Genomic DNA, 14,140 nt, shown 5'->3' on the forward strand with positions numbered 1-14,140 from the left:
TGCTTGTCTTTTAGTTCGAAGAAGATAGGTAGTTCTCAGGTATTCGGTCAAGCGAAGGTAGGTTTAAGGCCTGGATTCTTCCCACAACATGCATAAAGAATTTCAATCACTACCGCTCCCAAGAACCATAACTCGATACTCCAAAAGACACAACTCCTTTCAATAAATGAGGGGAAAAAATACAAGTCTATACATAAGTGCATAATATTTTGTTAAGAGTTTGCGTTTTGGTATACAATATTTATAGATTGATGAGAGATCGAATGGTGATCTGAGGGCCTTAGCAGAGCCAGATCACTTTTAAAACGCTAAATTTATTTTTATTTGGCACATTATCTGAAAGCATCAAGACCATCGTATGCGTTGGGTCTAGTTTTCTACCTCCTTCAAATCTCTGCGAGGGTTTCCATGCTTTCCACCATCAAATTGTTGCACAATATGTTTTGATTCTAATCCATTTATGATTCCCATTAGAGCAGGTCGGGAGTTGGAGTTATCTCCCTTGACGCAATGTCAAAGATCCCATTTCCATGCTTTCCACCATCAAATTGTTGCACAATATGTTTTGATTCTAATCCATTCATGATTCCCACTAGAGTGGGTAAGGAGTTGGAGTTATCTCCCTTCAGGCGATGTCAAAGATCCCATGCCTGATCTTTGACTAAGGGTTGGTTTGACTATACGAGCTACCTCTCATTGACTAGTTTAGATAAGTCAGGAGTCGAGCTTGTATCCTCTGAGCCAAGATTATTAAAAACATAACTCTGTATGGATGAATAACACAAATACTTTAATAGGGTAGAATTTATTAAAAATTCATAACAAAAATATAAATGGATAGAATCTATTAAAATTTTATAATAATAAAAATTAAAATTAAAATTAAACTTTTAAATGTCGATTAATGGGTAGAGTTGAATCCATATTTTCTCTCAGACTCTAAACAAAAGTTACTAAAGTAAAAACTTTCCTCGACAAAAGCAAATAGACTTCGAAAGGTTTTTCAGAGCATCATACTTTTTCACTTGTTCCACATCGATCGCGTACAAATTCCCACATGTAGAGAAAAATGCCTCACAACATCCCATAACATCATCCTATAGGTATATTTGAAATCCACATGTCTTCCAACGTGTTCCAAGTACCGGTCTTTGCATCAAAAACTTCCACACTTGTGTATGCAAATCCTTGTTGGTTCCACTTATTACCATAAATTTTTTCTCCATGAAAACTCTAGATTATTGGCGGTTTTCAGTCATGGAAGGCAATATTGTCCACGTGTCTTCTTCCACATTGTAAACTTCTGCAGTAGCCACAATGTTGCCATGCTCAGCGTAAATTTATTTATTAATAATTTATTGTAAACTTCTGCAGTAGTAAATTTATTTATTAATATTATTATTGTTATTATGACTATTAAAATAAAACCCTAATTAAGATATAAATTAAAAAATAAATAATAATAAATTATTAAAAACTAAACTATAAACAATAAACTATTAAAGTATTAATACCTGATAAGATTATTATTAAATATTAATATATTAATAAAAATAATAATAAATAAAAATATTAAAGCTTAATAAAACCAATTAACAACAATAAACAAAATTGATTGATTACTAATTTATAAAAAAATAAATAATTAGTATTTAATTTTAAATTAAATTCTAAAATAAATTATTAATTAACTAGGAAAAATTATTAATAAAGATAACTAACAAACTATTGATTAATTGAAAGGAAAAACTACTATTATTATAAAATAATATTATGAGAATGATTATTATATTAGTATTAAATCTTATTAGTATTATAATTAGTGTTCCATGGGGACTCGCCCTCCCCTAGGGGTCTAGTTTCCTAGCTCCCTTGCACTCTAGGGACTTGGGGACGATAAGGGTTCGTTTCCCCACGCTCCCAAAAAATAAGGTACGCAGGGGGACGTGCCAAGGGTCGTTTCCTTGTCCAGAGGGGTTGTTTCCAAAAAGGGGGTCGTGAGGGGTCGAGGGGCCCGATTTGAAAAAAAAACAACAACAACAACAACAACAAAAACAAAACAAAACAAAAAAAACTTTGTATATAATTAAAATTTAACATTAGTTTTAATACTTGAGGGTTTCAATTCGTTTTTTTGTAAATTTAATTCACTATTCGCCCCTGGCCACTCACTCCATTCGCAATACGTAAAATCGTCGAGCAGCACTCCTCCCCCATCGCCATTCAGCTTGCAAGTTGTTGGTCCGTTGCCATTCCACTAGAGCGTGGAGCCTAGAACACAAGCACGGAAGCAGTGAAGCCAAGCCACTGTTGACGTATGATGTATCAGACTTGACTTTTATAATTTTATGTCAATATTCATTGTTCAGTGTTCAATGTTCATAGTAGGAAGTGGAACATCTCTATGGTTTAAACTTTAATCATAATGTATGATGTATGATTATAAATTAGAATTTTAAATTTATATGATATTAGATAATGATATTCATATCAATGATCATACTTTGTGCTTTTCAATTCAAACCCAATTGTCATAGTGGACTCAATTTATAAATTATATTTTATATTTATAAGTTTTTAAGACTCTAACGTCCCCAGGTTTCCTAAAAATTGGTGGGGAGCTTTTGCATAGACCGCTCCCGCGTATCCTTGCTTCCTCGCCCCCTCGTCTCGAAACCTTGGTGGAACATTGATTATAATTATTAGAAATTAAAAATATATATATAATAATTAAAATATGTATATTAATATTAATATTAAAGCCTTTTGGTAAGTAATTAATCAATATTATAATATAATGATTAAAATATTATTATTAAGATTTAAATTTTTTGGAATACGGAGTTAAAATAATGATTGATTAATATCATTAATCTCAAGAATTGAAATATTAATATAAAAGAAAACCAATGTTATTAAAACCGAAGTGATTAAGACCCTATGTTGTTAAAGACAATAAATTAAAAATAAAAGAGAAACTAGGAACTTAGGATACTGGTTAAGGAGGGGAGAGGGTGAAAAGCAAAAGGGGAAGAGTGAAGGGAACCTGTAGATTGGAAGGAATGTTTGTGAGCAAGACAGTGGATGGTGGGACACCAAGACTGACAAAGCTTAAAACCATCATCTTGATTAAAATTGTTAGAGTTATTTTGAATTTCAAGGAATTCCCTGATTAGACGGGTGGAGTGAAAGGGAGCAGAGGTAAGGATTTTAACTTTGTCAAAGCAAATGAGATGCTTGGTTTTGTGAGAGTGCTCAACAATGGCTTATTTTGATATCTGATTATGGATGTTGTTAGCCATGTGCTCCTTAATACAGCCTTTGAATGATCTACTTGTTTGGCCTATGTAGGACTTGCCACAGGAGCAAGGAATATCATAGACACCAGGGCCAAGCATGGGATCAAATTTGTCTTTGGGAGACCTAAAGAGTTGCCTAAGGGTGGTCAGAGGTTTGAAGGAGGTTTGGATGTTTTTCTTTCACAAGATTTTGGAAATTTGGTTAGTAACACCTTGGATATAAGGAAGGGTTACTTTGGAAAAGGGGGGAGATGAAGGATTAGATTTGGGTTTAGGATGACAGGCATAATGGAAAGCTTTCTTGATTTGGGAGGAGGAATAGTCATTGGATTGAAGGGCTTTGGTTAGAAGAAGATGTTCTTTGTCAAAGTGTTGGGGATCAGATATCTGAATGGCTCGAGTCACTAGAGTCTTAAGAACTGTGGTTTTCTGAGCAGGGTGGTGACGGGAATGGGCATGAAGGTATCTATTAGTATGGGTATTTTTCCAGTAAACCTAAAAGGATAAGGAGTCATAAACGAAAGTGAGTTATCAACTTCCATTTCCATGGTGAATTGAATATGGGGAGAGATGCGGTTAAGATGGTCTAGAAATGGAGTCGTAAACGAAAGTGAGTTATCAACTTCCATTTCCATGGTGAATTGAATATGGGGAGAGATGTGGTTAAGATGGTCCAAAAATAAATGTAAAACAGGGATGTCATAGGGCCAAACAACAAAGGTGTCATGATATTAATCAATCATTATTTTAACTTTTCATTCCAACAAATTTAAGTCTTAATAATAATATTTTAATTATTTACCAAATAACTTTAATATTAATATAATGATAATATAAATAATTTAATCATTATATTATAATATTAATTAATTACTTACCAAACGGGTTTAATCGGGTTTAATATTATATTAGTATTAATATAATAATAATATACATATTTGAATTATTATATTTTTTATTAATTTCTAATAATTATAATACTAATGGGCTTTAATATTAATATAGTAATCATTTTCATAAATTTAATATTATTTTATAATAATAATAGTTTTTCCTTTCAATTAATCAATAGTTTTTTAATTATTTTTATTAATAATTTTTCCTATTTAGATAATAATTTATTTTTTCCTTTCAATGAATCAATAATTATTTAATTATCTTTATTAATAAAATTTCCTAGTTAGTTAATAATTTATTTTATATTTTAATTAAAAATTAACAATTATAAATCCTATTAGTTATTTAATTTTTTATAAACCAGCCTAGATCCATCTTAACACTGAATCTATTCAAATCTCTCAAGGTGCAAACCTATTTTTTGAGTGCAAAACTTAAAGAAAGGTTTGCACCTCGAGAGATTTGATCCCCCTCAGCGCTTGATAGATCCGGATCCGGTGTTAAGATGGATCTAGGCTGGTTCAAGTCGTGTGTAGTCATACAAAATTTGTTGAACATCTAATTATTTTGATCATATTAAATATGCTAAATATGTCTAAGATTAATTTGGTCAATTTAATTTAAGGTTTGCTTAGTTACCTCAGTTTGTTGAGATGATAGAGACTACTAGTAACTTGAATGATGAAAAATGAGAAATAAAATTTTTGAGTGCAAAGCGTCAATGTAGCAATTTTGATTGATAGAAAACTTGAATAAAAAGAATATAATCAATTGCAAACAATCTTCATTGCAATCAATCTGAAACTATTTTCTTCTACGGTTCCTATTGTCACACTTATTAGTTTTTCCATTTTCTCATATCAATCATATGAAAAGAGTAGTTGGAATCATAGATTCAAATATTTAACTCGGCTACTATAGTAAACAACATACCTTGTCTCTGTTGCTCTCCAATATTAATAGTAGTTTTCTCCAAAGTCAAACAGAGTTATGGAGTGTTAAACCCCAAATCATTTTCAATGGTAGTTATTTTCTATTACTGCGTTTGAATGCAAAGTAATTAACAATGTTGAATGATGGAAAATGGGAAAAATAAGAATGTAGCCAATTATAAATAGTTTATAGTTTCAAGAAGCAAACATTTTGGGTATGCAAACATTTTTTTAGGATTAAAATTCAAGTATTGTATTTATGGTTGAATTACTATAACACATAAGTCAATGCATGTCATGAATAATTTTTATGTGTTTACACAGAGAGAGTGTGTATGTTTTGGCGGTGAGAAGGAGAGACAAGGGGAGATAGAGATATAGATGGAGGGGGGAGGGAAGAAGAGAGAGGCAAAAACAGGGAGGAAGGAAAAGATATAGATATGGAGAGAGAAATGGAGAGAGAGAAGGGGACGAGAGAGAGAGAGAGAGGGAGGGAGAGAGAGATAGATAGATATGGAGAGAGAGAGTGTGTATGTTTAGGGGGTGAGATAGAGAGATAGAGAAGGAGAGACAATGAGAGATAGAGATACAAATGGAGGAGGCATAGATGTGCTTACAATGAAATCAATGCACACTATTAATCTAATTACTTTGAATTTAATGTACATCATACATCTAGTTCCATCAAATCAGAAATCAACATCTACACTAAAATCAATGCATCTAGTGCAACCAATCAAATAGGATTAGAAATAAATATCTACACTAAAACTAATTCATCTATTGCAAGCAATCAAACATGAGTAGAAATCAACATCTACGCTGAAATCAATGCATCTAGTGTAAGGTATTAAATAGGATTAGAAATCGACATCTACACTGAAAGCAATGCATCTCGTGCAAGCGATCAAATAGGATTATAAATCAATATCTACACTGAGATCAATGCATCTTGTGCAAGTAATTAAATAGGAGTAGAAATCAAAATCGAAACTGAAATCAATGCATCTAGTGTAAGGTATTTAACTATGATTATAAATCGACATCTACACTGAAATCAATGTAGAAATTCTATCTACAAAACCAGCTCTGTAGATCTTTTGCAGGTTAACCCGATAATGCAATATAACCAAAGAAAAATACCATAACCTACTTCTACTATCAACTTGCAGAAGCTTAAAATATTTGAGTAAGATCAAGCTGAACACATATAACCAGAAGAAGAATGAATGCACATGAAACATAGAAGAATACTCAGGGGAAAGCCTCAACTAAAGACCCCACTATCTATATTATCATACAAGTTGGAAATATATCAGAATTACACAAAGCCTTAGCTCTCACAACTAGCCATCTCTCAATACAATCCTCACAGATGCTCAAAGGCAAAATACACTTCACATAAGCCTTCTCCTCTACCCTCCAAGCTCCTATTTCATTGCGCAGTTTCTCCTAGGTGATCCTCATGTTACCAAGTGTAACACTGATCTCACACACTGCTCTAACACACTGTCATAACTGCGCAATCCTCAAGGAATGATGCCTTGACTACATGCATGAGTTTTCTTTATAAGAGAACACATGCAACTGATAGTACACTATCTTTGCCTTTAATCTCAACTGGGTCTTTCTCAGAATAGACATAAATGAGTTAATGATGAGAGAATCTTTAGTTATCTGGAGTACACTAGTTGAGTGCATGCATGCATCAACTGACTGATAAATCACAATCAATTCTTCAAATAGTTTGGAACTAATTTAACTAGACTTAACTCAGTAAACTGAGCTAACTAATTACAACTCAAATATAACTCAATCTTATCTCCTTAATTAAGGGATAATCTCCTTAATTTAAGCGATAACTGTTGCATGAATTCAAAAGACTTCTAACTTGAATTTATCCAACTAATTAACTCAAGATAAATTAATTATTTTTTTCAAGCAGCTGGTGAGACTAAATTCTAATTTTAATTCACAATTTTAATTCAAGGACAAATTAAAATTGGAATATTCTTGTTGCCAATTTTCAACAATCAATGCATATAGTGCATGTGATCAGATAGGATTAGAAATCAACAACTACATTAAAATCAATACATCTATTTTAGTGAAAATCCAAAATATTCATGACTTTCTAGATCTAACTTCTATGTATGTATTTGTCTTTGTGTGTCTCTTTCTTCTTCCCTCTCTCTCCACCTTCCATTTTGTATCTATCTCTCTTCCCCTCTCCTTCTCTCTCTTCCCCTCCTTCTCTCCCCCGTCTCTCTATATCTGCCTCTCCCTCCATTTCTCTATCTTTCTCTTCTTCCCTCTCTCCCCCCACAATCTATATTTATACCTCCCTCCATCTCTCCTTATTTGTCTCTCTATCTAAGCCCCTAAACACATGTCATGCTTTCTCTCTCTCCCTCCCCATATCAATCTATCTCTCTCTCTTCCTTTCCTTCTCTATCTCTTCCCCACCCCTCCCCTCTCTCTCTGCCCCCTCCATCTATATCTCTATCTCCCATCTATCTCTCTTCCTCCCTCCCTCTCTTTGCATCTCTCTTTTACCCTCTCCCCTGCCCCATTTATATCTCTATCTCCCCTTGTCTCTCCTTCTCACCCCCAAAACATACACTATCTCTCTCCATATATATCTATCTCTCTTTGCCTCCCTCTTCCTATCCCTCTCTCTCTTCGCCTTCTCTCTCTCTCTCTCAATGTCTTTCTTTCCCTTCAAACTCCATCTCTCTCTCCCCCTCTCTCTCTCTTCTCTCTCAAGTCCTCTCTCTTTTTCTTTCCTCTCTCTCCCCTTCTCTCCCACCTCCCTCCGTCTCTCCCCCCATCATACACACACACTCTCTCTCTCCACCCTCCAACTCTGTCATTATCTCCCTCCCTCTCTTCCCCCCTCCATATCTATATCTCCATGTCTCTCTCTTCCCCATCTTTCCCTATCTTTATCCTCCCCTTTTCTCTCTCTTCCATCTTCTCCTCTCTCCCCCATTCCATCTTCATCTCTCCCTTGTCACTCCCTCTCTCTCTCCACCTCTATCTCTCAATGTCTTTGTTCTTCGCTCCCTCTCTTTCCCCCTCCAAATCAATCTCTCCCCCTCTCTCTCACTGTCTCTCCCATCTCTATGTCTCTCTACGCCACTCTATTCCCCCTTCTATCTCACTCTCTTTGTTAAATATGATCCAAATGTATTGTATTTAAGAAAGTATCTAAAAAAACAAAACAAAACAAAACAAAATTGGTTGTAAAATATTACACTTATATTTTGGATCAATCATGTTAAAGAAAATAAAATAGTAAAAAACTTAAAAGAATCGTGCACTATCTTTCCGCTATCATTGTTAATCACTTTACTTTCTCACTTTGCTTGGATCCTTGGTTAAGATGCATATATCCGGGTTTTTTATAATATTATTTATATTATATAAATTTCACATAATTTATTAAAACCTCCATTTAATCTCTATAGGAATATTGTTAGTAGTCGCGAGGATGGAGGGTTTAGAGATACCCCAAAAGTAATTATAAACTTTTTTCTCTTAGATTTAATTAAAAATGTTATAAAAGTAAATTAAATTAAAGTATTTGTAAAATATTTTGATTTTGAAATAAGATATGGTTTTTGGGCATGTGGTATTGATAAACCATGCTATTGGCCCATGGTATTGTAACAGAATAATTAAAATCCTAGATCCATAACATTATAATCAAAAGTCTAGATGGCCCATGGTATTGATAAACCATGGTAGCAGCCCATGCTATTATAATTTTCTTCCCTCCTCCCCCTCTCTACATTCTCTTGTGGGTATGACCTATGGTATTGTAAAAAAACTTACTTAGATGTTAATAATATCCATGATTAAATATCTTGTCATATTGTAAATATTAAGTTTTTATCCTCTTATTAATTAAATTTATAGATGGAACACTTCTATATTAATTATTACAAATATATCATTACATCTACACGTGCCCTATATTGTGCTCTAGAGCTACCTAATATTTCACGTTACACCCCGCCTTAAATATTACATTCTACTCAATATTTCCCCTCGCTCATACTAATTTTATAGTTGAGTTTGTTTACTTTTAAAAATACAAATATGAAGAAAAATTACAATAAGAAGTGCTCTAGAGCTACCTAATATTTCACGTTACACCCCGCCTTAAATATTACATTCTACTCAATATTTCCCCTCGCTCATACTAATTTTATAGTTGAGTTTGTTTACTTTTAAAAATACAAATATGAAGAAAAATTACAATAAGAAGTGGACGGTTGAGGGGAAATATTCGGTAAAATGTAATATTATAGTATTATATTTTATCCAATATAACTTAGTAAGAAGTGGATGGAAGTAGGCAAAAATATTAGATAAAATGTAATAATTACATTTTCCCTAATATTTCCCCACACAAATGCCCGCTGCGAACGTATCCATAAAAAAGTTTTACCTTTATAGGAAAGTTTTACCTTTATACAACTAATTTTGTATCTAAATATAACATCAAACTAACATGAATCTAGGCTAGTTTAATCCCCCATTAAATAGATTATATTCCAGATCAATTCCATGAATCAATACCATGGATTTTTGAAACCATGGGTCAATACCATGACTCATTTTTATTTTTTTATTATTTATTTTTTATCGGGTTATTTTTTATTTTGTTATTTTAATTTTATTTTCACCAAATTACAATGTTTACATTACATTAAGCTACACATCTCTACCATATTTTAATTTTATTTTGACCTAGTCCAAATGTTACAATTTTTTTTTTGTAAGCTTAGGTGGGACCTTCTCATTTTCGAGTTTTTACATGTCCGTTATTCACCCCATTTCCAGGGAGGGTAGCACAAGAATCGAAACCAAGATCTCCTCCGGTTCGGTGAGACTTCATTTCCACGGCCATTGCCACTTGAGCTACCCATGCGGACAGGGTAGCACAAGAATCGAAACCAAGATCTCCGGTTCGGTGAGACTTCATTTCCACGGCCATTGCCACTTGAGCTACCCCATGCGGACAGTCCAAATGCTAACATTATATTACTTTAAGTTACACATTTTTGCATACTATAAACATTAGATCTCGGCTCAATGAAGAAATTACATTTATTCCTCACACTAAAAAATAATTTTTTTTTTTTTTAAATTACTTTATCTCTTTATATAAAGTTTAATGAAAATAAAAGTGAAAATTCAAGCACAACATCTCTTGCATATACATATAATAAAGTAATGTTACGCCAACATCTCTTACATATACATATATTAAAATAAAGTTACACCCAATATCTATTGCATATGCATATAGTTTATTGTTTATAATTTCTATTTTAATTCTTTAACTTATATCCTAATTAAGGTCATATTTTAATAATCAAAATAATAATAATAATAATAATAATAATAATGGTAATATTTTTAATAAATTATAACATCTAATCCCTAATGTTTCTCCCAACGCCACTCTTTTTAAAAAAGATTGGTCTCTATTTCTCTTCATCTTTGCTCTTGTTTCTTATGGTTGATGATCCGAAACATCTGACATTTCAAAGATTATTAATACACTTTTTTCTAGAAACTTGTTTCATTATGTATTACAACTATGAAAATCTACATTAAAAAAATTAAAAATTATTTTTAAATTTATGAAAAATTAAAAATATTAAGCATTTTCTCAAAACTTTAATTAAAATTGCAAAAACTAAAAAATATCGAAAATCTAATAACAAGTCAAATCTTTAATAAAATTGAAATTTATACTTAATCTCCCATTAAAAAAAATTAACTTTTCAAAATTGGCTTAAAACCTAAAATGAAAAAAATTACATAAAAAAATTAAGCTTCAAAATTTACTTAAAACCTAAAATGATTTATGAAAAAAAAAAAAAAATAATTGAAAACCATCCAATGAGAAGATGTCGAATACGAGACCTCATTATATGGAAATCAGCCATCCTATTTTTTAGGGTTAAGTATTAAACAAATACCCTAGAAAATATGTACAATAACATATAAAGCAAAAATGTTTTTAACTTTAATTTTTTATTTCAAAAATAAAATTATCTAATTTCTTTTCGTAAATAGGTTTTTCATTAATTGGAAAAGTTACATACAGTTTGAATTCCTAAATGAGAATTAGATTCCAAAAATATTTGATATTAATAAATTGTTTTGGTAAATAGATTTTTCATTAATTGGAAAAGTTACATACTGTTTCAATTTCTAAAAGAAAATTAGATTCTAAAAATATTTGAGATTAATAAATTGTTTTACCAATAATAGAGAATAAGAAAACCATTATAATAATCATAACCACACATTTTTTTTTGACTATTCAAGATTTCAAGTCTTTATATTTGTATGACATTCCCAGAGTTGATTAATTGTTCAAAGTGTTTCTAAATATATGTCTTACATCTTTTGCCACCTCTTTATTTTGGCTTTTTTGTCTTTCCTAGAGACCACCTTGAAATCCATAGTTTGAACCCCAAGACCTAACTACAAGAAATGCTCGAGTAGAATTGCTTACTTTCAAGATAGGCCTTATACAAAACCATAGCCTCATGAGTTGGGATGTCCTATACATCTTTTCCATTCCATGCTTCTGCAAGGGAAATTAGACTTGCGCTATCTATATCCATATCTTCTAGTAGGGCTTATGCTAATAATTTCCTGTGGTAATGGATTTTGTTGTTGCTCTTCACCAAAAGTTTGCATGACCTCTATAGGGTTATGGGATTTACCTTCTAATAATTGCATACTTGATTGAATGTTGACTTGCTCTCGAGTCTCTTTCATAGAGAAGAGAGACTCAAACCTGTTTTCAGATCTAGGGATCTAAACTAGATTTAAGGTATCCCAAGGACTCAAATTTCTTCTTCATTGGGGGATTTTTCTTGAATCAATTGGCTTTTTCAAAGAAGGATTTTCTTTAAATGATTCCTTGGTATTCAACGAATAGTCCCTAATAAGATGCATATGTTCATGATAATGCCTGCATCTAAAGGAAAATTGTTCATAATCTAGAAACTGCTTCCAAACACTATGTCTGCATCTAAAGGAGACTTGTTCATAATCTAGAAACTGCTTGCAAATGCTATGTCTGCATCTAAAGGAGACTTGTTCATAATCTAGAAACTGCTTGCAAATGCTATGTCTGCATCTAAAGGAGACTTGTTCATAATCTAGAAACTACTTCCAAACACTATCCTAATAATATATATCTATGCATGCTAAAAGATGTTGGGAGATATTTATATAAACACAGGTCTGTGCATATGAAGTGTACCTCACTCTCTAGGTAGCCTCCAATATTTTGAAAAAGTTGTCAATGGCATTATGGATGCCTTCAAGGGTTTCCTCCTCCCAATATTCCTTAAGAAGAGAAAAGAGAGGAACTCACACTGGGGTTGTAAAAAAATCCTCCTTTAAATCCAAAATTGCATGAGGAGCCCTGCATTGTTGAAAAAATACAACCCTCCTTCAAAAACCCTTTGTTTGTCTTTCAAATTGGCGAAAATGATTGGTAAAAAGCCCTTGACCCCTAACTCCAATTCTATTTGACGGATCCACCCAATCAAACCCTTTTCAAAGGGCCATAATCCAATAAATTTGTAGATCATAGCATGATCATGCATATATTTGATATATTCTCTGATGTTACTAGATTTAAGCTCTAATTTTGGATCTTGCATTACTTTTGGCAAACAAGACCCTAAATTTATAGCTTGCCACAATACAAGCCAAACATAGACAACTATGCAAAAAAAACCTAAAATTTGTACAACAAAACCAATAAAAACAAAACAAGAAAACCGATATATCATAAAATGTTTTATTTTAAATTTAAGTAATGATTTATGTCTCTTTAATATTTTCTTTAATTAATTAGAAAATGAAATAAATGAAGTTAAAAAATTTTGTAATTTATTTTTAATAAAATTTACTAAATTAAATTAATACAACATTTAGAAATATTTAACTTGAACATTAAAAAAATTATACATGAGTAATAAAATTTGATAAAGAATTTGCAAATTTTTTAAGAAAAACATATCATTATAAGAATAAATTATATCAATATAATTGAGTAGAGAGACTTATTCTACATTTTAGTACTAGAGATGATTGAGCCTAGAGAGGCTTATTCTACATCTTAATACGAGAGAGATGTTTGAGCCTAGAGGTTCATTCTAAGTCTCAATAGACGGAGATGTGTAATTTTGTCCTTGCTCACTTGCTCTTTTTAAAATAAAATAAAATATTCTTTAAATTAAAAAATAAATAAATAAATAAAAATTGATATAATAAAAAACAAAATTAAACATAGGTGTTTGATTTGTTTAATTAGTAGTACAAATAATATATTTAGATGTGGATATGAAATAACATAATGTTGTATCAACTTTATAAAGAAATAAAGTAATTAAAAGTAAAAAAACCTATAGATATAATACATTATATAAAACAATAGAAAATAAATATGTTTTTATGGTTAAAACATTTGAAGTAGTCTCATTGTTTTACATTGTGGTCTTTTTTTAAGTAATTTTTTCGGTCAATTTTGTTTGAAATAGATCAATGATATGCTCGAATTGCAAATTTATATTGTGTAGGGTATACAATCCAATTGTTAAGTCAATGTTGAAAACATTGAATCCATTTTATACATTAAAAAAATGTAACTTAAACAATGATATATATATATATATATATATATATATATATTACAAATTTATGAAGCTTTTAGAGGGATCAAATATGTTAAGGTTACTTGTATAGGCTTACCAACAAATTAACTTGTATAACTATTACTAACATGTTCATCTTATCTATGCTATGACTAGTACACACTACATACCTCAATAATCGACCCTGCCAAGCCAAGTTTGTAGCGCCTCCCTCTCCCCCTCCCCGGTCCAAGGCTTTGCCTGGAATTCAATCTCCATCTCAATCTGTGTCTGGAAATGAGCGAGGTGTTGGCTTTGATCCACCAAGACT

The sequence above is a fragment of the Pinus tabuliformis genome, chromosome 7 (assembly GCF_031772625.1).
Source record: "Pinus tabuliformis cultivar Carrire ecotype Pingquan chromosome 7, CPIR1, whole genome shotgun sequence".
In the NCBI taxonomy this organism is placed as follows: Eukaryota; Viridiplantae; Streptophyta; class Pinopsida; order Pinales; family Pinaceae; genus Pinus; species Pinus tabuliformis.